This window comes from Dromiciops gliroides, chromosome 5 (genome assembly GCF_019393635.1).
Source record: "Dromiciops gliroides isolate mDroGli1 chromosome 5, mDroGli1.pri, whole genome shotgun sequence".
Classification (NCBI taxonomy): Eukaryota; Metazoa; Chordata; class Mammalia; order Microbiotheria; family Microbiotheriidae; genus Dromiciops; species Dromiciops gliroides.
This window is the reverse complement of record NC_057865.1, coordinates 49,461,922-49,486,123: the sequence shown is the minus strand read 5'-3', so window position 1 is coordinate 49,486,123 and position 24,202 is coordinate 49,461,922. Positions and strand designations below refer to the sequence as shown.

General features: G+C 40.2%; 1 long non-coding RNA gene across 1 annotated transcript; it reads right to left on the bottom strand.

Moving 5' to 3' along the window:
• Positions 1-4,225: 4,225 nt before the first annotated feature.
• Positions 4,226-23,911, bottom strand: LOC122728512. The gene is made up of 3 exons (XR_006353291.1): positions 23,802-23,911; positions 9,549-9,694; positions 4,226-4,639 (listed from the first exon to the last, which is right to left on the bottom strand). It is a non-coding gene; the product is annotated as an uncharacterized LOC122728512 (long non-coding RNA).
• Between the last annotated feature and the right edge of the window lie 291 nt (positions 23,912-24,202).

Here is a 24,202-nt window from a genome sequence, read left to right as displayed (position 1 = left end):
CTTAAGGTTAAAATCCAAGAAGCTGCGATAAATGTGAAAAACCTATGTAGATGCTCTCATCCACTGTCCCTGCCCTGGCTCTGCTGTGTCCCCTTGGCTCATCCACAATAGTAAAGGTGCAGGTTTAAACAGAGAGTGAGGTTATTAACTGACACATTTAGGATAAGGATAGAGAAAGGGTCCATGGGTGTGTAACATTGCCCATAGTGATAATTTTTATGTATATTGATTGATTTTGCTGATTTTGATCTCTGCCCCCTTTAAAAATATTGTTCTGTGGGATGACTTTCTAAGAAATAGCAGGGACACAGAAGGAAAAGTCACATCTCTAAAAGTCTATTTTTAAAAAGATAGACTCGAGGACCTTTGAAGGAAGATAAAAAGGACCCTATAAAGGAGAAAAGATGAACAATCAGAACGAGCTTAAGAGAAAGGGGTTGGCTTTGGAAGCAAGGTCACAGAGCAGCTGGGAAGCGAGAAGGACAGTGTACAGAGAGATGTTCAGTGTCAGGTTAACTTTAGACAGGAAGGAAAATCCTCTTGCTCTGAGGCTATAGGGAAGGATAAGAGGATAAATGTGTGGACAAGGATATGTTAAGAAGACAGGGCCGTCCTTGGAGATCTGTGGAGCTTAATGTACATAACACTAAATGCATCCTCCCTCCCCAAAAGACCCTTTTTTGGGCGTACATATAAAATCAGGTTTAAAAGGATAATATGGCAGAACTAGAACAATTATTATTATAAAAAAACAAACTAAAAGATGAATTCTGATCAACGCAATGATCAGTGATACTGACCTCTTTATGGATAGGAATATAATATGCTGAATGAGATAGGTATTTTTGGATAGGGCCAATGTGGGACTATATTTTGCTTGGCAATGTTTATTTGGTACACTGGTTTCAATTTTCTTTATTGGGAGGGGCGAGAAAAAAATTATATACTTAAGAATTGGAAAAGATTTTAATAAAAATAAAGAAAGTTTAAAAAAAGGATAAATACTTGTTGACCACTAAATGAGCCTACAACAAGTCTGAACAATATTGCATGAACTTTGCTTTCGGTGATGAGGCAAGCTGGACCCTTACAAATATGCTTGATGGAAGAGTCACAGTGACACTATCAAGAGCAGGAAGAGGTATTGGGATCTCATGTTTCTGATTGTCATTACCATCTTTTGTACAAAAAGATACAAAGAATCCAAAATACTCGAAAACAGCACTGGGAAAGAGGAAAAAGGCAAAGAAATGATTGTCTCAGCATCATGAAAGCCTGCTCTGTAAAAACACTGAGAAGGAGCCTTTGTTTAAGAATAAGACTGGGGAGGGGGCAACTAGGTGGCACAGTGGATAAAGCCCCATCCCTGGATATAGGAGGATCTGAGTTCAAATCTGGCCTCAGACACTTGACACTTACTAGCTGTGTGACCCTGGTCAAGTCATTTAATCCTCATTGCCCCCCCCACACACACAAAAAAACAAACCAAAAACAAAAAATGAGTAAGTCTGGGGTTCTATAAAACTTTACTTCCTCTGATCATGTAGCCTACAACTGCATTCTACTTTATACCTGAGCTGTCCCAGTGGGAATGACTGAATAAGTATATTTTCAAATCTGTATTTCATATATAATGCATAATATACTGCTCACAGGTATATTTTTATATAGGTTAAAACATTTTTAGAGAATTATAGAAGAAACTTTGAAAATGCTACATAACTAATGAAAACCTTTTGATAACTCTAAAAAGAAGAAATAACTTATCTCTCATCATTCCCATTGAGGGAAGCTAATATTATACTATGATATTAATAACCAATTATTAATTTGTGATCCACCTCTTTCCTTCTATTTCTGTTGAGACCCAATTCCTAAAAATGTTAGTCAGTCTTGGAAGGGCATGACTGACTGACTGACCCTAGCCCTCCAGGACCATATTCCTTAACTAGGTTGGGCAGGACCCCACCCAACTGGGAAACCTGATTTCTGTTTGGAGTATAAAGAGAAGCCAATTTGGGTGAGTATTTGCCAGGGGGAGGAACCCCTTGTCCTTCATCCCCTCCATTAGATTTGTTTGTTTGTTTTTTGTTTTTTTACTGAGGCAATTGGGGTTAAGTGACTTGCCCAGGGTCACACAGCTAGTAAGTGTTAAGTGTCTGAGGCCAGATTTGAACTCAGGTACTCCTGACTCCAGGGCCAGTGCTCTATACACTGCGCCACCTAGCTGCCCCTCCCTCCATTAGATTTTAGGGCAACCTAGTTCATAAAGGAGAAAACTAGCCAGAGAGGTCCAGATAGAAATGGCTTCCTTTGCCCAAATGCCTTGAGGCTGTTGAATCTCAAAGCCCAGTTCTCAGCAAGAGGAGTTGAAGACTTTTAGATTCCCTCTTCATTAAATGTCCACCAATCAGGGTTGATTTTCACTTGTCAGGGGAGTTCCCTTTCAGAAATGATTTCAGGCATTTAAATCACTGACCACTAACTACTGACCATCAGTTTATTGATTACAGGCTAACCTAATTAACAAATTGATTATTAATTGCCCAGAAACTTTGTCTCTCGGGGTTTTTTATGTGCAACACTATAATGTTAGCAAATGGACTTGTATTCAACTGGAGTGGTCCTTGTCCAGTCTGTCTTTGTGCTTGGTAAGTACTGGGTCAATCATATCTAATTATGGTATGGATGTAACTCTGGGTTTTTGGAGACTATGCAGGAAGACCACAAGTTTTTGGTGAGTTCTAACAAACTAGATAGATTTTGAATACAACTCCAGCAATATTTTAGGTGTCTGTTGTCCAAGGTACTTAATACAGGATTGCTGATTGACTGATTTATCAGCCTAGCTAAGTATGAAGATGCTCATCACAAGAATATTGGCCCCCAAATGATGATTGAGTGTGGGGGAGATTTAGGAAGGGAGTATGGTAACCTATGAAATGCACAAAAACACAAAGTGGCCTTAATCCTATGTAAACCCCTTCACATTCCACAATGTATCAGATAAGGAAACAGGCAGTACTAAAAATCACCCTATTCTTGGGCAAACATTGACCTAACTGCCAGGGCTCTTAACAAATATTCTTTGTCCAGCATAAAATGAGTTGACACTGAAATGGAGGACCTGAACCACACCCATGTTGACATTCTTGCTATAAATGAAGCCTTAAGACATGAAGAAATTGTGTGTAAATGGAATGCAGCTAGGGGCGGCTAGGTGGTGCAGTGGATAAAGCACCGGCCCTGGATTCAGGAGGACCTGAGTTCAAATCTGACCTCAGACACTTGACTCTTACTAGTTGTGTGACCCTGGGCAAGTCACTTAACCCTCATTGTCCCACAAAAACAAAAACAAAAAAATGGAATGTAGCTTCTCCTCACAGAATAGGGAAAATAGTTGGAGGAGCTGGTTTCATCCTGTACCCAAAAGCAGTTAAGTATGATTTCACAGGACAAATGCCATCTTTCTTTGCCATTTGCATCACCATTTGCAAACAGACTACCAAGAAGAGAATCCTGGATTATACACCAACATTCATAGTAGCCGGTGAAGAGTAGAGAGATACTGTAAAGAACTTAATAACATGCTCCAACTTAAGCCAACATATACTTGTTTGCTTACATTGATTGTGAGCACTGCAAAGTATAATAACCAAATGTTCCAAATGATGTTTCTAATTGTCTTTGGGTGTAGTATAAAACCAGCTTAACAGTTCTATTTGAGGACAATCTGTATTCCATTTAACTTCCAGGAACTACACAGAATTGGACTAATTATTTGAAGAAGGACCCACAAATTCCCAAACTCCTACTTCCCCTCCCCTTGAATAAACAATTAGAATTCTTTTACCTTTCTATCTGTAGTAAACCCGGACTTACTCTCCCAATCCATAGGCATAGCGGTAGGTTGTGGCTCCAGAACTTAATTAGCTCCATATTCCCAAACATTCCCAATGTTAACATTGAGGGGTTATGAGATTCTTTCCATGCTATTACCTTGAGTCCCCATCTGATGCACTCTCCCAATATAGTTATGAGTGATTAGCACCTCAATATCATTTGCCAGTATGAATTATCTCTCTAGTGTCATTTAACCAAGTCATAGCTCTTCAAAATCATCAACAATGACTACCTATTGGCTTTTTACAAGGGGCTATTTAATGAAAAGATAGCAGGTATACACACACACAAAAGGATAGCACAAGAACTATGAAAACACCCCTCTTTGAAATGGGGCACTTTGTCCCCTCAACCACTTCACTCTTTGGGAATGATGAGCAACTGACAAACATTATTCCCACTGCTGAGTTCACTAGGTGCAATCCACCCAGGTGGATCAATCCACATTTGAACTGGGTCAAGAAGGTTGCTCCTCAGTGTTGGTTCCATTCAGAGTTCTGCTGTTGGACTTCTGGTGGCTCCTCTGATCTTTAGAAGCTCATAATGTCTTTCATTTTTCCAAACTCAATTATCCAAGATCAGGAAAGAGTGAAATGCAACCGAGATAGCAAAACAGATGTCATATGTTCAAAGTCCCATGATGACCAGGTAAGGGCTTGAGAAATTTCTTCTTTCTCACTCAATGTCAGGGAGAAACAATTCAAGTTTCCAGTTGGTGTCTTTGCACTTTTCTGAGCTGTCATTCAACAATCAATTAAAAGACCTTTATCCACCATGTATTAAATGGACAAGAAACAATCATAGAATATATACATATGTTCTAAATTGGGTGCAGGGCCACACACCCTCATGCACGTAGAGAATCAGGCTCACCAAAGTTCTTTATGTGGGCTGTCAGCAGGCATAGCTCCCTGCACATACTCTGAGGACTGGACTCCCCTTGGCCAGTCCTGCCCCCCAGGACCCCCCCTCCCCCACCTCATAACATTTTTAAAGTTTACTTTTTGTCAGATGAATCAATTTCATTATCTTTTTGTGGATTCTGTTTTTTCTCTTTTTAAGAAAATATTTAATTGATGTTCTTTTAAAAAAAAAACATCAAAGGGGCAGCTAGGTGGCGCAGTTGATAGAGCACCGGCCCTGGAGTCAGGAGTACCTGAGTTCAAATTCGGCCTCAGACACTTAACACTTACTAGCTGTGTGACCCTGGGCAAGTCACTTAACCCCAATTGCCTCACTAAAAAAACAAACAAACAAAAAAAACCAAAAACAACAACAACAAAAAAAACACATCAAAAACATTCCCTCTCTCCCAATGGAACCCTACCTTGTAACAGATACAGTTAAGCAAGACAAATCAAATAAATTCTTTGGTTATATCCGATGCCATATGTCTTATTCCATACCCAAAGTCCACCCTTTATAATGAAGGGAGAGACAGATATTTTACCAGCAATTCTCTGAAGTCACAACTGGTCACTGCTTCTGATGACTTTCGTTATTGATTTCAATTACTATTTGGTATTGTTTCATAATTGTTACTATTTGTTAATTCTTTAATATATAGTTGTTAAATATTGTTAATCACTGTTAACTGTTTAATATTATTATTTTCTTCTTTTTTTTGTTTAATTTTATTTAATAATTGTTAATTTTAATATTATTATTTAACTTCTTGTCCTGGTCCTGATTTCTTTACCATGCATCTTCATACAAATTTTCCCAAGTTCCTCTGAAGTCTCTATCTTTTCTCAAAGCACAATATCATTCTGTTTCATTCTATAGACCTTTTATTCAACCATTCCCCAAGGAATGGGTACCCACTTTCCTTCTAGTTCTTTACCACTACAAAAATGGTGATTTAAATATATTTGTATGGAACCTTTGTTGCTGTCTGACAAATGTGGGGACATTTGCTTATAAGTGGTACCAACTGATCAAAAGAAATACAGGATTAGGGGCAGCTAGGTGGCGCAGTGGGTAAAGCACTGGCCATGGATTCAGGAGGACCTGAGTTCAAATCCAGTCTCAGACACTTGACACTTACTAGCTGTGTGACCCTGGGCAAGTCACTTAACCCTCATTGCCTTACAAAGAAAAAAAAAAGAAATACAGGGTTCCAAAAATCTTAGTGGGATTTTAAAATTTAATAGCTTTTGTAGCTTGAAACCACACTAAGACTTTTGGAATACCATGTATACCCCCTTAAGTCTTTCCACATTCTTTTAGAAGAATGTCCCACCCTTGACCCAGTTGCATGCATTATAGGGAGAGGGACTGGGTCCAGACCTGTGATTTCACTGATAGTGGAAATTTCCAGGTAAGGAAAGTCCCTCTCTCAGTACAAATTGTTACCATCTCTGCAATCTATAGTCTTTGAACATTGCCTAGGCCACTGAGACCTTATCTTGAGTAGAGACAATCAGTATTCAGCAGAGGCAGGACCTGAACACTGCTCTTCTGCCTTTGAGGCCAGTACTTTATCCCCTGTACTACCTTCCTCTCATGCATTATAAGTCTATCTTTGCTAAATAAACTATTTGTGTGTATTTGATGTAAACGAAGCTACTAGTAAGTGCTAATTTGTAATAAGCCAGTGATAGCCTAAATAGGAAACAGAACAATGGTAGACAACTAATTAAATAATTAACAATAATAATGGATTCATATATGGCTTTAAAGTTTGCAAAGTGCTTTACATGCATGATTTTATTTGACTCTCACAAGAATCCTGTGTGGCTTTGAAAAACTTTGAAAGAACTAGCATTGTAGAGGATCCGTGATGAAGCATGACACTTTCTTACAGAAAAGTGAGCCTATCAATATAGGCTCCAGATGCAGAATCAGGAAGATGGCCTGTGTGGAAATTTGCTTTGTTTAACCATATATATTTGCTTCTAGAGGTAGATGTGCATGTGTGTCTGTGTTTGTCTGTGTGTGTGTGACAGGGGGAGATGAAGGATAGAAAGAAAACAGCATTTTGTTAACTGAAAAAACTAAGTAAAAAATGAAGGTGGGGGGCAGCTAGGTGGAACAGTGGATAAAGCACCGGCCCTGGATTCAGGAGGACCTGAGTTCAAATCTGGCCTCAGACACTTGACACTTACTAGCTGTGTGACCCTGGGCAAGTCACTTAACCCTCATTGCCCAGCAAAAAAAAAAATGAAGGTAGTAGTTTCTGTAGATAGGGCCTTGAAAGCTCAGAGGGGCTCAGTGATAGTATCATGATCTTGATTTAAACCAAGCAAGATCTGAAATTAGCACAATATCCTCTTCAAGAAGGAGTAGCTGGAGGATCTATAGGGAATTCTTCCATTTGTTTATACACTGAGCAGTTTCCATTACATTAATGAATACCCAAGGGTATGCTGGTAAATGTTTAACAACCAGCTCTCTGGGAAAAAAAAAGTACACAGGACACACTTTTAAATAAAATCTTCATTATTAACATTTTCCTCCATCACGTTCTTAAGTCTAGACAATCAACCAAATAATATATCAAGCCGTGATCTGTAGAGTTTGCTGATTTCTTAGATGTAAATGCTCCACTGAAAATTTAACAATCACCTTTCAAAGACTGGTTTGACCTGGCTGAAACCACTTTGGTAAGCATATACCTCTCTGTTTTGTTCCTTGACTGACATTTATCCTCAGAGAAAGGTTAAACAATTTCCTTGACATAGCTATGCATGAGACACCTGGAAGAAGATGCTTTAAGAAAATGTTTTGCTCTGCAGAAGCAAATGCTTTCTAGTAGTCAGCAAACCCTAAGGACATTGGATCTTGTATTTTTGCAATAGCTGCATTCCCTGTAATGATATGGGATGCTGGAGCTTATCTTGTGTAAAAGCCTTCTTGCTCCTATCTCACACCTTCATCACACTCTGCATATATGTGAAGGTTATTCTCATAAAGATTTTGTTCACATAGAAAAATAGGGGGGCAGCTAGATGGCACAGTGGATAGAGCACCGGCTCTGGAGTCAGGAGTACCTGAGTTCAAATCTGGCCTCAGACACTTAACACTTACTAGCTGTGTGACCCTGGGCAAGTCACTTAACCCCAATTGCCTCACTAAAAAAAAAGAAAAGAAAAGAAAAAAGAAAAATAGGCATCTGAAGCCATTGCTATTCACACTTTTTAAAGCACCTTTCTTCATTAGTACTATTGTCTAAGGACAATGCTTTTTTCCCAGTGTTTGTTATCCTTTCCTCTTTTAACTTTCTTGAGAATCAATCCCTCAATACCTTCAAAATTATGTTGCCTTTAACACTGACCTTCTCTATTTATATTTGGTTTCTTTAGTGCCATTTCTAGTTCCTTGTACACTAAACTGGGGATGGTGATCTTAGTGATCTTCCACCATTGCTAATGAAAAGTTAACCATTATCTTCCTTAACCATTATGTTGGTTAAGAAATACTCTTAGGTTCCTGTGAAATGTGCAAGAGAGAGGTCATGAAAAGGCCTAGCTTTTCATTCTCCATGTGGATAAACATGTCTCCAGATACATAAATACACACACACACACACACACACACACACACACACACACACTATATACAAAGAGGAAGAAGAAAAATGAAAGAAAACAAACTATTTCCCAAAGAATAACTTTTCAGATAAGGAAAAATAAACAGAAATAAGGAAACAGAAAAAAAAGAGAAAACTTTAGTGGGATGAATTCCACTAAAATTCCAAAGAAAAGTCATCAGAAGGAAAAAAAGTAACAATTTAGCTTCAACAACAGCCAAAGAAATGTAGTTCAGTCTAGCATGAGACATATCAAATTATAGAACCATCACATAAAAAGGAAATGAAGGAAAATCAAGAATAGGTAAAGAAAGATCAGTTGTCTATACATACTGATCTGGTGCACATGGAGAGAAATCTTTCACCAGTAAAAATGGAACCAGAAAACAATGATAACAAATGTCAACAAAATGGAGAAAAATGATAGCCAATTTGAATAAAGACATAGAATTAGTGGGAGGTAAAACCATCAGGCTGAGTGTAAATCAACAGAAGCTTCACAAGAGGCAACAAAACAAGGTTGAAGGCCAACCCAACTAGAAAAGGGCTTGAAAACTTTATTAATAAAGATGATGGAGCTGGGGTCGGGGGAGATAATTTAAAAGGTTTTTTAAAGAATGTGGAGTGAAGTCAGTAGACACACAGTTGCGTGGTCTGGAGTGGTAACCTACCAAGAAGAGCAGCCTATTGTTACATTTCCTTGGAATATACAACAATAGACATAACTTTGTTCAATGACCCTTTGAGTGTTATTATGAAATAAGCCATCATACAGGGAGATGTATGTTCTTAAAAGATGTTTGCTACTGTTATAGGGACTAAATTGTGAATAGTGGAAATAGAATAAGGATTCTTGATAAATTATGAGATCTACCAGAAGTTCCAATCTGCAGATTATTACTTTAATCCTCAGAACATTTCAGATTCATCTAAATGAGATCCATAATTGATCAAAAGACTTTACTCTAACTATCCATACTGGTGTGATGTTTAAAATCTAAATTGTGGTCACCTTAAATTAGAAGCTTTAGCACCGGTCCTTGGGCATTAAACATTTATTAAAGCATACAGATATTTACAAGGAGTTCAGAAAGTTAAGAAAAAGAAGTCCTACCTAGCCTAGAGTTCCAGCCTGGTTGGGTTCTTCCTGAAGTCTTCCTCCACAAGCCTGCTTTAATCAGGAACTCTCTCTAGCAAACTGGAGAAAGTTTGTTCAGCTATTCACCAATTATGGGGATCTCCTTTGCTTCATGTGCTTTGCTACAACAAAAAGAGCTGCCATAAGTATTTTCATACATTTTTCCTTTTCCTTTTTCCTTGATCTCTTTGGAGCACAGGCCTAGTAGTAGTATCACTAAGTCAAATGGTATGCATAATGTAATGACTTACTATAGTGGGTGTATCCATTTAAAGCTTCACCAACAGGGCATTAATGTATCTGCTTTCCCAAAGCCCTTCCATTGATTCTCCTTTTCCTTTTTTGTCATCTTTGCTAGTCTCATAGTTGTGAGGTGAAACCTGAGTTGTTTTAATTTGTACTTCTCTAATTAATGGAGATTTGGAGTATTTTTTATATACTTGTTGATAGCTTGGATTTCCTCCTTCAGGAACTGCCTGCTTATACCCTTTGACCTTTTTTCTATTGGGAAATGGCTTTTATTCTTACATATGTGAATCAGTTCTTTCTATATCTTGACTAGCACACCTTTATCAGACCAACTTGCTGCCAAAATTTTTCCAGTTAACTGTTTCCCTTCTAATTTTTTTTATATTCTTTTTTTTTTTTAGTGAGGCAATTGGGGTTAAGTGACTTGCCCAGGGTCACACAGCTAGTAAGTGTTAAGTGTCTGAGGCCGGATTTGAACTCAGGAACTCCTGATTCCAGCGCCAGTGCTCTATCCACTGCGCCACCTAGCTGCCCCTCCCTTCTAATTTTAACTACATTAATTTTATTTGTTCAATACTTTTTTCAACTTTATGTAATAAAAATGGTCTATTTTATCTTGCATGATCTTCTCTTTCCCTTGTCTGGTCAGGACCTCTTTCCATATCCATAGTTGTGAAAGGTATTTTTTTCCTCTCTTCCTCCAATTTGATTCTGATACCTTTTGTATCTAGGCCATATATCTATCTGAAGCTGATTGTCATAAACAATGTGGGATGTTAGTTCAAACCTAATCTCTGCCAGACTGCTTTCCAGTTTTCTCACCATTTTTGTCAGATAATGAGATGTTTCTTAGTTGGGTCTTTGGGTTTATTGAATTTTGTTTCTATGCTTGTTGCTTCTATATTTTGTGCACTTAACACGTCCCACTAATCTTTCTACTGAGATTTTTTCTTTTTCTCTTCCTCTGTCCACACATCACTCTTCTTGTTTCTGCTGCCTTGGCTATTTCTCTCTTTATTCCTTCACTGCTTTTATTCCATTTACTATATCTCTTTCTCTGTCTTTATAACCATGATCGACCCATAGCAGAAGGAAAGCTTACAGAAAAGCAAAGAAGAACATCTCATTTCCCTTTCATAAGAACAACTCAGAATGTTTTTATGGTCTTGGTCTGTAATTTCATTGGTTCATAAATTACTGAATCACACTACTGAAAGGTTTTCAAGCACTTCTTTTACCTTTGGACAGAGATAAAACATGGAAAATTTCTCTTCAAAAGGATAATTTTTTCATAAAATTATAGGCAACTGAAAACAAGCATGTATAATGGAAGTTGTCATATAGTCCTAACTATTACCTTCACTACCATGAAGGCTATAATTTGAACCAATTTCAGGTCAAATGCCTGTATGGGTCACATCATAGCCAGGTATTGGGGTCTGCCAGGGAAGTGTTCCCATTCCATAATTAGGAATCTTTACTCCTTAGGAAAGTAGCATGGAGCCCACCTTCAGCTGAGGAGTCACAGGTGGGTCTATATACCTTTTGGTTGGGTATGGGGGTAGCAACACTGGGAAGCCAGTATATGGTCACTGCTGAGAAGGCTTTCATGCAGAGAGGTGGAGGCGGAAGCAGGGCAGGAGAGGGGCTAACCCCAGTGTGCTTTCTGTACATTTATATACTAACCCAGTGGTAAGCTCTGCTATTCTATGTTGATGAAGGAGTAGAGTTACTCTTTCTTTACATAACCTTTCCCTCTTCTGTGAGTGAACTTAAAGTTCAATGTTCTTTAAATCTGAAGCTCTGTAAATCTAACACCCAGGGACAATGCCCCAGTTTCCTTGTCCTAGTTTTTGTTCTGGCTGCCCCTTCAAGGATGAGATAACATAATTTTGTGCCATCTCCTTAGGGTGGTCAGGAGGCCCTTCATTAGGTCTGTTCTGATTGCCTATAAAATAAGAGGGTTAGGCCACCTGACCTTTAAAGTCTCTGCTCTAAATTCATGATCCTATAGCTCTCTATGGACTCCATATGATCTCTGGCTCTCTGATCCCCTGAACTGTCCCTTACAACAAAGATTTTAAAATAAAGAGGAAAAAAGTTCAGCAAACTCAACATATCCATCAGGTTTTTGTCAGAATAAGTAATCTTAGGGGGCAGCTAGGTGGTACAGTGGATAAAGCACTGGCCTTGGATTCAGGAGGACTTGAGTTTGAATCCAGCCTCAGACACTTTACACTTACTAGCTGTGTGACCTTGGGCAAGTCACTTAATCCTCATTGTCCTCCCCTCCCCCCCCCCCAGAAAAAAAGAATAAGCAATCTTTCAGTTCCCTTGTCCTCTGTTTCTGCAGAATATTTTCTTAATTTTTTTGGGGGGGTCAATGCTTGGTGATTATTGTAGTCTTGCATAAAGTGGAGAACAGCACATCCCCCCATGCTCTATGTATGCCTATCATCATTGTAGATGGTTATCTGTCTCATTTTTTCCCTTCCCATTTAAGTTGTAGTATTTGGGAATATTATTTTCTTGGTTCTGCTTACTTTGCTCTGCAATGGTTTATGTAAATCTTCCTAGGCTTCTATGAATTCATCATCTTTGTCACATCTTTCCAAGCAGCAATATTCTGAAGGATTCATATACTATGATTTATTAAACCATTCCCCACTTGATGGGCATCTACTGTGTTTCTAGGTCTTTGTACTGTAAAGCCTAAAATTTCTAGCTGTGATAGTTAAAATCTAATGTGTGGTTGCCTGACCTTACCCCAGTGTGGGGGAGAAACTAGCTAAGATTTACAGATAAATTCAGCAAGAGTTTAGGCTTTTAAGTATTTATTAAAGTGTATTAGACGTTAGTGAAGAGAGAGAGGTTGAGAACAGATCCCTTAAAGCTTGGAAAACCCTAGCTTAGATCTATTCAGTATAGTTAGAGAGAAATCCTTGCTTTTTCTAGCAGTCCATATGAAGTTCTGCCACCACGCCAAAATCCCAGACAAAAAGAGGCCCTCTCTTTTTCTCTGTCTCTCTGCCACCAAGCTGAAATCCAAATGAAAAAGAGACCGATCCTCAGTGGCTTCTCCCAGAAGCCCTCTGTGAAACAGGAAGCAGGGCTGTCTATACACACACACAGCTGCAAGCTGGTAAGTTTGATTGACATGACTACAGGCGGTTCTATAGACATAACTTCTGGACGCCAAGTCACACGCAGAAACCAAGTCACATGCTTTCTCCTCAGGGAAGAGCTCTGATTCTCACACTCCCCCCTGTGCTTCATGTGAAGAAACATTGTTTCATTACATGAAGCAATAACATTACAGATACTTATGACTAACAAAGTAAAGGGAATGAAAAGAGAGAAAACAAATTGAGCAATGCATTAACAAAGGCTAAAAGGGGGCAGTCCCTTTTCAGCAGATGGACATTACAAACAGAGAAAAACTAAAGGGGTCACTCCCTTTTAGTAAGCGGACATTATAAACAGCATATACAACGGGGAAAAAGAAAACAGGAATGTCCATTTAAGTCTTTGGAAGTCTTTTCTCAGATGATTCTTGGGATGTCCCCTGGGTGTAGTTGTGGAAAGGAAGTCTTTCAGGTGTGGATGCTGAAGATCAACTAACAATTCTCAGCTGCAGGGTTTTGAGTGTGATTATAAAGTCCCTTGGGTATTTCAGATACTGGTAATCAGCTGGGAAAGTTTCCTACCAAGTTGAGCTTAACACAACTTTAAAAAGCTTTGCCAATAATCAAATCAAACAATGAGAGTTCTCAAAAACATGTCTAAGGAAATTCAGAATCTTTTAGCGATTTTACAATTATTGTCCAGTTGTTATGCATGAAACATATAATAAAAACAAAAATTGAAACATGCTCTAAAAATTTATATTATTATACTACCATGGCAAGTGGTGTTATGAATATTTTGGTAACTCAAAGTAATTTCAAGAGGAGGACAATGCTATCAGCTGGGGATGGAGGGAATCAGGAAAGATCTTGGAAAAGCTGAACTGTGCCTTGAAGGATATTGGGAATTTGGCACAGTGCTGGTGAGGAGTAAGTATATTCCTGATATGTCAGACCATATAACAAAGGAGATGACATTTGTGAGAGCATGTTAGGAAAGGCTTCCATGCAGGTCTGATGCCATTGCCATTTTTATGATGGGAGATCAGGCTCAGTACTGGTTTGCTTATGTTCTGAAGACAATGTCTTGACTCCTATCTCGGTATTCTTGACTGTATCTATGGTCAGATATTTCTTTGAAAACCAACACAATTCAATCAACACTTCTGGGGAGCTTGACATCTTTTTGAATCTCATTGAGAAATGGTGGCTTTCAGACCTCAAAGAAGACACCATTGGGGGCTCTTCCTAAATGAGCCTCCATCATTAGGAGACATTGCTGTTTCAATGGTATTACCAGTCTAGGACTCAGGCACTATATCTCACCCTATCCTCAGAATCTGTTTCCTCAGTTAAGAGATCTAACTCTATTCAAGGGTGTTTGTGACCAGGCTGATTCCTAGTCTTCCTTGACTAAAGTCTAATAATTGGGAAAGCAGAGCAATACAGTAGAGAGAATGCTAGATTTGGAGTCAAATGATAGTTTTGAATCCCACTTCTTACTTAACATACGTGTGACCTTGGGCAAGTCACTCTCTAGCCCTTGGTTCCCTTATCTGCATGATGTGGAATTTGGACTAGATGATCTCTGAAGTCCCTCCTAGTTCTCAATTCAGGACCCTATGAATCATACATTTTCCTCCTCAGAGGTCAGAAACCCATTTTATTTCTCTGACATTTTTTATTAGCAATGGCTTGATCGTTTTCAATCAGAAAGGCAATTAAGATTCTTTCATACGTACGGTATATTGTACTATACTATGATGCATAGTGCTAGCTAACTAGGAATCCTTCTGCCAGTCTTGCCATACTCCCATTTCTTTCAGGGAAATGGAACATCTGGATGGGGTAGTAACACAAAGGATGGGGTTGGGGTGAACTCAAGGTCCAAGACCCTTTGCAGACTGGGGTTGGGCTACTTTTGGGAGAGGTCAGTGTTTCCACAGACCAGAAACTGTCCATAAAGAGAAAATATTTTAAAATCTGGACCCTCTAGGGAAATAGGCTGGGCTACTCTGGGGAAGTGATGTACTTCTGTGGACTTTGATCCTATTGTGGAAGGGACAGACATAAAGGGGCTTATGGTAGCTCTCGCAATGGAGATCCAGTCTCATTGGAAAGAGAAAATTACATCTCTTGACAGATGTATTGCTTGAGGAGTTAAAAGGATGAGGGACTGGTTAGTCCTGGAAGAAAATGGGGCTTCTGTTGACCAAGACCAAGAAGAATGAGTTCCTTTGGTCATAACATCCCTGACCATTACTCGTCTTACACAGAGAGTTAGAATAGGAGAGGGGTAACCAGGGAAAACCTCCTTGTTCTATTGGCCAAAAACCCAGTTCCCTCATATTTTTCTGGGCCCACTCCCACCTTATCCAATTCCTACAAGAATGGATTGCAGTCTCTGGACCACTGAGGGTAGGCAATGTCCCCTTCCCAGATGTTGGAGCCTGACACAAAGCCATGCCTTCCTCACCCTAGTTATAGTTCTGAATACAACACACTTTCTGTTCTTTCTTGGGATAGAGCATAATTTAATAAAAAAAAATAAGATTAGACTTTCAGAAATCTGTTTTAATCACTATATTAATTGGTTAAGTCATTTCCCCAGTAATATAAGGATCATATACCCCCTTCCCACCTTCTATTACATTAATGGGAAATAATAGAATGAGAAAATGATATGAAGGTTTTGTGTAAATTCACGTTATTAACAAAAAAAATTCAGCTTAGCTAGAAAGTGGGATAGAGGTAAACTGATAACACCTAGCACCCTATCACTTTCACTGTAAGCCCTCAGGCACCTATGCAGATGAACTGGCAAAATCTTAGATTAGGTAAGACAAAACTGGGATACTGCAGTTAGAAGAGAAGGAATCTCTGGAATTAATTGCTCCTAACAGAGCCTGACCAGTTTGACCTTCAGGCATAAGGTTTCAGATCACCACAGCTCCTGGGTGATTTCATATCAACATGTGGTGTTCAATTACACAAAGGACGCCTGAAGCTTAATTTTGATGGATGCCACATGATAAATTGAAATGGATGACAAACATATATTAAAATCACTCCATTCACACCTCACATACCTTTCATTTAGAAAATGTCAATTAACAAATTATTTGGCACATCAGTCACACTAAAGGGTATAATAGCCAATGGATTGCATTAAAAAAACCCACAAAACCCTGTGGTAGCTATTTTCTGTTATTCATTTTCTAGTTTAGATAATAGCGCTGGACAAAAATGCATTAATTCTTCACTATTAGACATGTTATGAACTATTTAAGTCAAGGGTTAAGGTTAAGGTATATGAATATATGTTTTAAATTGGGTTGTTTATTTTCTTTAAAATTATCCTTAGATTCTCATACTTATTATCATTTGGATTTTTTTTTTTTACAAAGTCTGTGTTTTCCATATAATGCCTTTTGCAAATGAATCCAGATTCTCTTAACACATAGGCAATAAGCATTATGAAATTCATTTTAAAAAATCTTATTGATTTCATTAAAGTGACAAGACATATGTAGACTTCATTCCTGAATGTGCCTATGGGCCTGAAAGTATGAGCAGTGTTTTATGGTTAACCTGTTAAATATTGATATTTTTATCTCTATTATCTCTTTTTCTCCCTCTCTGTCTCTCCCTTTCCACTCCCATTCCCAAATAAAGGGAGTTTGGTCAGGTGATGGGGATTGCTGTGAGTTTTTGAGAGGAAGGGATTTAGGAAAATAATGCTCGCATCTGAAATTCTTAGAACTTGTTTTCATGTCAATTCTCAACTCTTTTTTATTTCATCTTGCTCTTTTATGATCTTTAAGAATGAGCATTGTCTAGTGATGACACCATGGGACTTACTGTGAGAAGTCTGGGGTTCCATTTCCCACCTTCCCCACTGACTCACTGTGACCTTGGTACATCACCACCCCATTCTGTGGTGATTCAGTTCACGGTGTACTACCTATCTCACAAGGGTACAGTAGTGATTAACCAGGTGCCCATAAAGATCTCCGAGATTGTATCTAATTACACATATTTCCACACCTGTAATGATTCACTCTAATGATATGCCTTTATTTTAGAAGAAGTAAACCTTGGTTTCATTTCAACTTCAGGTCAAATGACCTCAGAGGTCATTTGGTCCAATGCCCTCATTGCACAGATGAGGAGAAAAAGGCCCAGGGAAGTCACTCAAGGTCACACAGGCAGTAAATTGCAAAACTAGGATTTTGACCCCAAAACTCATTCTTTTCACTGCAAGGTGTTAAGCATCTATCACACTAAATGCTTCTTGACTATCTGCACACATTGAATCTCTCCCCTTTAACTTGTTTCTAGTTCTACTCTTCATGTCTCTGGCATTCCCATTTCTGAATTTTTCTCTTCCCTAATGGCATTTTTATATATCTCTTTCTTCAGAAAAAAGCTGTCTCCTGTGGTTTGATACTGCCTTAACTTCACCTTGGGGGCATTTGGTGGTACCATAGCATAGAGCACAGTGCCTGGAGTCAGAAAGACTCATCTTCCTGAATTCAAATATAACCTCCTATACTTACTAGCTGTGTGACCCTGGGCAAGTCACTTAGTCCTGTTGGCCTCAGTTTCCTCATCTATAAAATGAGCTGAGGAAGGAAACAGCAAACCCCTCCAGTATCTTTGCCAAGAAAACTCCAAATGAGGTCACAAAGTCTGACAAGACTCAAAGGACAGAATAACTAATTTTACCTTGGGACAAATCATCTCATCTCTTCATTTGCATCACTATAATTCCCTTTCCAAGATTCTAACTCTTCAGGTTTATTCTAAGCTAACTGTTGCTTCTCTCAACCCAATTACACTACTGTATCTTGTAACCCAGATCCTTCCATCTTTATCACAAGAACAGCACGAGGGAATTTATCAGAGGCATTGCTGAAATAAAGGTAAACTACTTCCATAGCATCCCCCTGCTCTGGAAGCTTAGTAGGCCCATCCAAAACAAAACAAAACAAAAAAACTAACTTAGTAGATCTGATGGACAGTTTGCTTAGATTTCAGTAAGGGAATTATGAAGTCTCTCACACTATTCTTGTGTAAAAAGAGAGAAACGGGCTGCAAAAGAGTACAATTATGTGATTAGAAACTGGTGAAATGCTTGTTTCCAAGAGATATTCATTAGCTGATCAAATGTCATCTTGATTGGAAGTCTTCAGTGGAGTGCCTCAGGTATCTTTCCTTGATCTTGTACTGTTTAATGGTGACTTAGATAAAAGCTTAGTTGGCCCACTTATCACATTTCCAGATGCCTTGAAAGTAGGAGGGATAGGTAACATGCTAGATAATAGCCAGGGTTCCCAAAGTTCAAGACTGTTGAGATTTCATGGGGACCAATGAAAAGTCTTACTCTTAGAGTCGAAAAACTTACTTCGACAAATATAATAGTGGAGTCAGGGCCAGACAGAAGCTTGTCTGAAAACTATACAGGGGGCTAGGATAACTGCAAATTTAATATGAGTCGATAGCATGTTAGGAGAGAAATAAGGGAGGGAAGAGTCCTCCTGTACTGTGCCCTGGTCAGACCACATCTGGTCTGAGTATTTTGTTCAGTTCTGGCCAGCACATTTTAAGAAGGACATCAATTAGCTGAAGAATGTTCCAGGGTGAGGAAGCCAGATGGAGAATCCCCTCAAGAACATAACATATGAGACTCAGTCATGGGGCCAGAGCATGCTTAGTTTGGAGAAGAAAACAATGTGATGGTTGTCTTTCAGGTATATGGAAGAATGATTAGCCTTGTTATACTTGGCCCCAGAGAGCCGGGATGAGGAACGATGGGTGGAGATTGGGAAGTGGTCAATTTGGGCTCCAGCTAGGAAAGACTTCTCAAAACTGGAGGCAGTTTCAAGCTGCTGCCTTATGTTGCTCTCTATTTGAGCTCTTCAAGTGAAGCCTGGATGAACGCCTATTGGAAAGTTGAATGAGATTAGTTTCTTCCAAGGATGGGCTCAGGTCTCTGAAGTGTTTTCCAACTTCGAGAGCCTCTGCTTCTCATATGGTCAAGACTTATCAAACCCATTTGTCTTTTTTTTGGGGGGGGCAATGGGGGTTAAGTGACTTGCCTAGGGTCACACAGCTAGTGTCAAGTGTCTGAGGCCGGATTTGAACTTAGGTACTCCTGAATCCAGGGCTGGTGCTCTATCCACTGCACCACCTAACTGCCCCAAATCCATTTGTAATATCAATGCTCTTATGTTCAGTGGATCAGTGATATCACCCACACGTATGTATTCCCTTTGACAATGGAGAGCACTACCCATCAATGACTGCCCATCCTAATTCACATTTTTCCAGTAATCTGTGTTGGGGATTCATGTGTGTGTGTGTGTGTGTGTGTGTGTGTGTGTGTGTGTGTGTTTATGTATGTGTATGTGTGGAGGGGAGTAGTGGTTGTCCTTTTTTTTTAGATCATAAGACATTGAACAGAGATCAATGGAACAGGACCATCCATTAGATATTACTGTAATCAGCAATGGTGACTAGGCCTATGATTTCAATGGGATAGTACTCAGCTAAAGAAATTCTCTCTAATGTAACGATTGGAATGACGCCACCTGCTGTAGACTTACTGTAGAAGAGTTCCGCCCATGAAGTGAAGGTCTTTGAGGGCAAGACCAGGAGTCTTTTCTTCCTGACGTGGGCTAGTGGGAGGAGGAAGGAAGAGACTGGCGCTCGGTCTCACTCTCTTTCCTTTGGACACTGGTGGAGAGCAGAGCTAGAAATGTGCTCTCCCTTTAATAGATAGGAATCTAGGCCTTTCTCTCTCTTTACCAAATTCTTATTCTCCTTAATAAATGCTTAAAAGTCTAACTCTTGCTAAAGCTTATAATTTATTGGCAACCACTCATTAGATATTTTAGACAGTTTAGCTAGAATTTTAGCCCTTAACACTAACAATACAAAGTGGTGGCTTTTTTTTTTCTAGTGAGGCAATTGGGGTTAAGTGACTTGCCCTGGGTCACACAGCTAGTAAGTGTTAAGTGTCTGAGGCCGGATTTGAACTCAGGTACTCCTTACTCCAGGGCCAGTGCTTTATCCATTTCGCCACCTAGCCTCCCCAAAAGTGGTGATTTTTCTTTGACTGAGTTCAAGATAATTGACTAGAGGACTGGGAGATTAAATAATCTACCTGCAGTCACAAAACAGACATGGGGTAGATTTTCCCAGTTTATCTCTATTATACCATACTGAAATAACAATATAAATTTTATATGATTTTCTATTAATGTCTCCTTATGCTTAGATCTTAATTCCATACAGCTTTAACTCACTAATGGTGTTAGTTCTTTTATTTATATAATTCTATTTGTTCACTTAATAAATTGATTGATACATAACGTTTATATAATTTGTTGTTCAGTCATTTTGGTCATGTCTAACTCTTTGTGACCCTATTTGGGATTTTGCTGGCAAGGATACTAGAGTGGTTTGCGATTTCTTTCTCCAGCTCTTCTGCAGATGCTGAAACTGAGGCAAACAGGGTTGAGTGACTTGTTCTGGGTCACACAGCTAGTAAGTGTCTGAGGCTGGATTTGAACTCGGGGGTTTTCCTGACTCCAGGCCCAGTGCTCAATCTATTGTGTCACCTAGCTGCCCCATTTATATAACTCAGTAAAAATGAGTTATAATATACAAAAACCTGTGTTTTATTTACGGGTTGGATTATACACTATTTTACATTTTCTGCAGAATTCATTGAGCATGGGGGCATTCAAACATTTAGTGGTCTCTGGTTGATTAAATTAGTTGATTAGAGCCCTGGAGTAAACAATGTCAGGGGTTCAATGCCTTAGCCAATTGATTAAGTCATCTTAATTTAGGAAGGTCAAGGTCACAGACTGAATCCTGGGCCATCAGTAATCTTGACTTTTGTCTTGCCCCTGACTTCCATGACTAGTGGAGAGAGTGAGGATAATGACTTTTAGAAGCTCTCTCTCACTTAAATCCAATTCACTGGAAAGTCAAGACATCACATTTGTCCTCTTCAAGAATGAAGGACAAACAAGTCACCCTTTTCCAATCACAGACTGCACTCTCAGCTCCTGCAGAATGTTTCAACCAAATTCTATTAAACAGAATGTCAACTCAAGATGAAAGGGCCATTCTGTCTTTGTCTTTCTGTTATCAGTGATAGACTTAGTCATTTAGTCGCTCAACCGTACATATGTGTGCCTGGTATACGGGGGGGGGGGGGGGGGGATATAAAGAAAGGCCATAAATGGTTTCTGCTCTCAAAAAGTTCCTAGTACAAGGGAGGAGACACCGTGCAAACCAGTAGGTACAAACAAGATACAGACAGGCCAAATGGGGGTAGTAGAAGATCGAAGGTACAATGATGGAGGAGAACTGGAAAAGGTTTCCTGCAGAAAGTGAGGCTTTAGGGTGGGGCTGGAAGGAAGCAAGAGATGCCAGGAGGCAGTTGGAGGAGATTTCCAGGCAAGAGGAACAACCAGTAGAAATGCTCAGAACTGCTAGATGGGAGTGTCACGTTCTAGGAACCGAAAGGAGGCCAGTGTCAGAGCAGGTGTGAGAAGACAACAAGGATGAGATGGGGCCAGGTTAAGAAAGGCTTTGAAAGCACTTAGGTATTTTGTGTTTATTTAATGGAACCAAAGTGAATTCCAAGAGAAAGCACATTAGTATCGGTCATTGTAACAGTAATCAGATTTAGCTTTTGCTTCATCTGAGAACTCAAGTTTAAAATGTTACTCTTTTGTGTTTCCATTCTTTCTTTTTTTTCTTTTTAATAGTAGGATCAGCCATGCTAAGGGATTATTTATGGTAATACATAACCAAGAAGGGGAGAGGGATGGTATGGATAACAGATATCCATTGATACTTCCAAAATTTCATTTTAGCCAAGTCACAACCATCTTTCCTGCTAGAGCTGAAAAAGATGAAATTGATGGATTTGAGCTAATTCTTTTTCACTCTTCTAATAATGTGAAGTTTATTTAAAAAAAAAATATTGGAGAGGCTAAAGGAGGATCGAAGTATTTGTTTTTTTTTAAAAAGCAAGTTACTGGCAGTACTTCCAGGAGCATCTGGACTTGCTTTGTAGCTGTTGGGAGAATTCATGGACATCCCAGGATACTGGTTGGAAAGCTTTGTTCCATCACTTACACATGTGTTGCTGACAACTTTCTCTCTGAGTCACATGAGGAAATGACAAAAAGAAAACTCTTCCTGAATTAGACCACACAGGATGCTTTCGGTGATAGCTAAAGGGGGGGGGGCAGTAGTATCAAAATGCCTGGTAATTTATTTTGTTTTATTGCTTTTATATATACTGTGTCTATGAGTAATTCTTTTCTCAATCACTATTCACTACAAGACTTCCCAGAAGTCAGCAGTTGGTTATCCTCCCTCCCCCCTTCTTTGTCCTTATTGACTGAGATTTCTCTAACACCTTTAATGTGCTCAGCACTATTATGAATAAATCAAAGGCATAGTCCCTGTACTTCAACTTACAATTTAAGGAAGGGGGAGTTAGCTTTTGTTGCAAGATAAAAATCTTTTAACAAAACACATATTCTCTCAAACTTCCTTTAAAGCAAACAGCATTGTCACACCCTCCCAAGCTCTCTCTCATTGCTTACACAGCCAGATGACTCAAGATTACTAACATTTCTATTCATAAGAAGTGCTGGGGCCCCCAAACAACACATTCTAACCCTCCCCCACTTTCCTTTACTCTTCCTTTGGAGACTGGCATTTGGCTTTTTGGATGCAGCCCATTTTATTAGGATCCAGATGATGTCTCTGCAAACTGTATCACTGCAAACTCACCAGTCCAGTAGTTAGAGGTGGAGGAGGTGGGGAAAGGTTTCTTTTTGTATTCATTTAGGCAGAATTGTGTAGTGGCTACTGGGGCAGCTGGGTGACCAAGTGGATAGAGCACCAGGCTTGGAGGACCTGAGTTTAAATATGCCCTCAGACACTTATTAGCTGTGTGATTCGGGGCAAGTCACTTAATCCGGATAGCCTCTCCCCACACATTACCCCCCCCCCCCCAAAAAGCATGCTGGTTTGGAAGTCAGGAGTAGAGCCAAACTGTCACTAAAGTGGGACAACCTCCTTGCTACTTGTGTGACCTTGGGCGTCAATTCCCTTTTGGGGGCTCTATTTTCTTCATATGCAAAATGAGGGGATTGGATAAAATGATCTTTTCCAATCCCTTCTACCTCTAAATCCTCCATTCTATGACTTGAGTTCAAATCCTAGCTCAGCCACTTCCTAGTTGTGCAACTTCCAAGAGTCACTTGGAGTAAAAGTCAAAATGAGGGGGTTGGCCTAGTGAAAAGCAGCTTGAAAGACCCATAGCTGCAAGTAGGTGTAGGAGGCTGGATTGATTGACTTCGAACAATTAGCTGGGAGACCCTGGACTAGGGACTTCATTGCTCTGGGCCTCAGTATCCCCATCGGTGAAAAGAGGCAGCAGAAGGAACTCGATGACCTCATAGCTCCCTTCCAGCTCGAAATTTATGATTCGTTGCCTTCCCTTCAGGTCTTTCAGCTTCACAGCTTACTAGGCAAGTGAAGGATTGATCATAGCCTCTGGCATCTTCGATCGACCTTTCTATGGACAACAACGGTAGAAATTGGGGCTCACAGTCCTTTCCCTTCCTTTCAATTTCACACACCGTTAATTTCTGGGAGGGAAAACACCGCCGATCCCAACGATAAACTTCTCAGTCCTCTACTTAAAGGGCTCGGCGCTGCACCCCCTCTCCTAGCAGACGCTGCTCTCCTCCCTCTCCCCCCTACCCCCCCCCCATCCGGCTGGCTCGCAGCTCTGCCTCAGTCTGTCACTCACCTGCGCTGCCCCCCTCCCCGTCCAGCCCCCGTTTTGTCCGCTCGGGAAGTCCCCAGCCTCGGACACTGACCGAAGAGTCCTGGGCAGCTCCGGCTCGGAGCGCGCGCGCGTCCGGGTGGATAGGAAGGAGGAGGGGGCCGGGGGCGGAGCAAGGGGGCGGCGTGGGCCGGCCGGGGGCTGCTCCCTCGCCGAGGCAGGGGGAGAGGAGGGGAGGGAGATGACGCGGCCTGGGAGCGGGGGAGCCCAGGCTGCTGCCGCCGCCGCCGCCGCCTTCGCCCGCTGCCGCCGCTGCTGTTGCTCCGCGCCCCGCGCCGCTGCCTCCGGGGCTCGCGCTGCCGGCCGACGGACGGCCGCAGCCTAGGCGACCCGGGGCCGCTCTTGGCCCTCGCCCCTTGTCTGGG